Here is a 3,589-nt window from a genome sequence, read left to right on the forward strand (position 1 = left end):
GAAAAAAAAAAAAAAAAAAAAAAAAAAAAAAAAAGCCCCGGACCGAGCCTTTAAAATCAACAGGAAAACAGTGCCAGCGGCATGGCAATATAGAAAGCCATCTGTTCACGATTTCTCCCTCTTTTTATTACAGGGATCACAACAAACAGGGAAAACTGGCTCTTGGAGAGAAACCGGCATCAAGCACAGCCGCTGATTGAATAAAATATAAAATTAAAAAAAAAAAATACGGAGAGGAGGAGGGGGGAAAGAAAAATATTAAGAAAACCTGTGCGGAAAGGCGACAGAAGAAAAAAAATCATCCATAATATTTGGCTGTGCTGGAAACGCTGACTCCCTTCCCTTGGATTTGAGCAGTGATGCAGCAGAAGCGCTCTCCGCTCGCTCTCGCTCCCTCTCTTCTCTCAAACACTTTAAGAACCTTGGCTGGAAAATCATTTTCTTAGGGCGGTTCCAGTTTCTTCATCCATCGCGTCCAGTGCTTGGGAGAGATTAGTATGTTCAACTGAGATCGAGTCTGGGTGGCTGCTGTATCCGAGCTGGGCTTGTGCTTTGGCTTGGGCTGGTTTTTTTTGGCTGCAAAACTGTCTGATGGCACAACTGCAACATAAAGGTTAAATATGGCACAGGAAAAAAATAAAAAAAAAGAGGGGGGAGAAGGAAGGATTAGAGGAAAGAAACTAATATAAATCAGAGGTTCTTTTAGCGAAGAGGTCTTTGATCTCTGCTGGGTCTTACAGATCTTTCTTTAGGAGAGAGAGAGAAAGGAAGAGAGAAGGGGGGAGAGAAGGGAAAAGGGGGGAGAGATCTTTGGCAGGTGCAGAGTGAAAACCTCTTTCAGCTACACTGAATTCTGGAGACTGGTTGGACTAGTAGCTCTGCAGCTCGAGCTTTCAGTGGGTGTGTTAAATATTATGAGCGAGCCATGATTCCTGCCTTCCTCACGTCATAGTTAGGAGATTGGCTAAATAAACGCTACAGTGATAGTAACAGGAAAACCTCAACCAAAAGCGGGGGTTTTTTTCCCTCCTCTCCTCCCTCCTTCCCACACCCCCTTTTCATTCTACTGCAGCTCCAACTGGGGCAAGGAGAGGGCGTCTGTTCCACAAAGGTTTGGGGAAAAAAAATATAAAGGGAAAAAAAAAAAAAACAAACCACGAAGCGGTAGAAGAGAGAGGAATCAGCACTAACAGCATTGCGAAGCAGGAGAGCGGTGTGTGCCGGGCTGGGATCGGCGATTGTGCTCCGTCACTGTCCGGGCTGGCAAGTGGCGCATTGCCCGCTGCCCTCGCCCCCGGCCCGGCAAGGTCAGCCCGGGGAGCCGCGGGCTCCGCTCCCCCCGGGACACAGCCTTGCTGTCTAATCCGAGATCCTGCGGGCTGTGATAATCCGGGAGCGTGCTGCCCGCCCTCCTGCTGCCTTCCCCGCGCAGCTGGCTCCGTGTCCGGCTGGCCCAGTGGGCTAATGGAAGTGGTGGCCTCGGGGCCAGCACAGCCCGGAGAGTGCTGTTGGCAGTTGTGGAAGAGTGAGGGCACTCTGAAGGGAGGGACGAGCTGTTCCTGGCTCTTCAGGTGGTCAGGCGGGGATGCTCAGAGCTGCTGATTTCTGTCTTTGGGGAGTTTCCCTGGATTCTCTGGACCATAGCCGGGCTCCAGTGGTGGTTGAGTTGGGCTGTAGGAGAAGTGAGAAAGGTAAAGTGCTTACTCCAACTCACCACCAACTTTCCACAGAATCATCTCAATGCTGAATGCGGTGGTCCGTGTTTCCCTGAATTATGCCGCATTAAAGTGTTGCTTTTCCTCAAAAAGCGTTCTCCCATCCAGCACTGTTCCCTTCCTGGTTCTTCTGCAGAGTCCAGCACTCTGCACTCCTCTGAAGCACATCCATGCAGTGTTACAGAGTCACCATGTTTTGCACAAGGGAAATCACTGCTTTTCCAGCAGAAAATGATGAACCAAAAAAAAAAAAAGACCTAACAGGACCATGATCCTATGGACTGCTCTGTAGCTTTGTGGAAGGACAAAACTCGCTGTCCTAGTGAGACTTTGTAGTCCCAGGGTTCAGAGGTGCACCTGGATCCTTCAAGTACAGGTGTACTTAGTCACAGCAAAACGTTTTGCTACAGAGCCAGAAGCAAGGTTTTCTGTCTTTTCCCACTTTTTTTCACCAAGATCAGCTTGGACAAAGGCTGTCTGGACTGTGTGGACAGTGGCAGTGGTTCCTTGTGTGTTGTTGCCTCCTGCTACTGTTCAATATCAAGTCTGTACAGTCCTGCTTGGGAAATCAAGTTTGGTTCATAATTTAGCTACCTCTCTATGCAGTGAGATAACATTCAGTTTATTTTAACCTAGCTTAGGAAGCTGGCATTTTAGGCCCATCAGGAAGAACCTTGCCATTTTGGTCCACCTGGGGAACCCTCAGTTGCTGGAAAGGGCTACAATACGTGGTGGGGGTGCAGTATGAATGGCATGTGGAAAATTATCTCCATGGTTTTGGGGTTCTTTTTTTTGCCTGCCTGTGGCTTTGCCTGCTGCTGTCTCCTAGGGAAATCAGCTGAGCTGGATTACTAATCAAGCCCAGGGAGACAAAAGGGGGCAGGTGGAAGCTGGAGCCTGTGGTTTGGGGAGCGGCTGATGGAGGAGGGCAGCCGAAGCCAGCGAGGGGTGAGTGCAGGGTACAAGGTTCTTTGTGTATCACTTGTGTTGTACTCTGCTGTGGCTTTTTAAGGAGTTCTGGGGGAGCTGTTTGTAGCACTTCAAGTGAGGATAGATAATATGGCACATTATCTCCTTTAGAGTGGCACAGCAGAGCTTGTAGGTTGCAAATTTTACCTACGTGGAGGTTGTTTTTTTTTTTTTTGGTGTTTGCCCTACTAAAACTGAGGTCTATGGTGTTAGATGGGGGTGAAACTGAACAGGTCTGAGGAGAAGGTTGCAAATTACTTAAATGAGTTCTTGAGGTTAAAGTTGCTTGAATTTACTTTGCAGTAAAAGAACATTGTGTCAAACATGTAACTCTGTGTGTACGTTATATAATGGAAAGGAGGCTGGCTTTGAAATATAATGCAGGCAACTAGATGTAGTTAATTACATGACTTTCAAGAGCTGAAAATGATGATACTGTGAACGAGTAACTAATTCCTTGAAACTACATGTTTTTGTTTTCATTAGTGTGATCTTTAGTACACGTTGTCTATTTAGTTAAGTATGATTTCATCTAAAGTGTGTCTGAACCTCCCTGTCTTCCACAAGCTGCTTGTTCCTCAAGCCTTTTAAACATTTGAGTTTTAGCTAAAAATGTGAGACTGGTAGATGCACTGTGTTCTCTTCTGCAACTGACCTTTGTGGACAAATTTTGCCTGGACCCAAGTGCCCCAGAGATGTGAATAAAGGAGAGCTGTCTTGTGTCACTGCATTTATTTCTCAGCTTCAGTATCTACAAATGCCTTTAGCCACTGATGGGTCATCTGTGACATAAGATACACTTGCCAGGTGGCAAACTCTGGTAGAGAAAGAGCTTGTGGCTTTGCTTTGGACTAAGGGAAAAGCATAATTCATTGTTTCCTGAGCCTTTCTTCCTCTGTCCTGAA

The sequence above is a fragment of the Corvus brachyrhynchos genome, unplaced genomic scaffold (genome assembly GCF_000691975.1).
Source record: "Corvus brachyrhynchos isolate BGI_N302 unplaced genomic scaffold, ASM69197v1 scaffold5, whole genome shotgun sequence".
NCBI lineage: Eukaryota > Metazoa > Chordata > Aves > Passeriformes > Corvidae > Corvus > Corvus brachyrhynchos.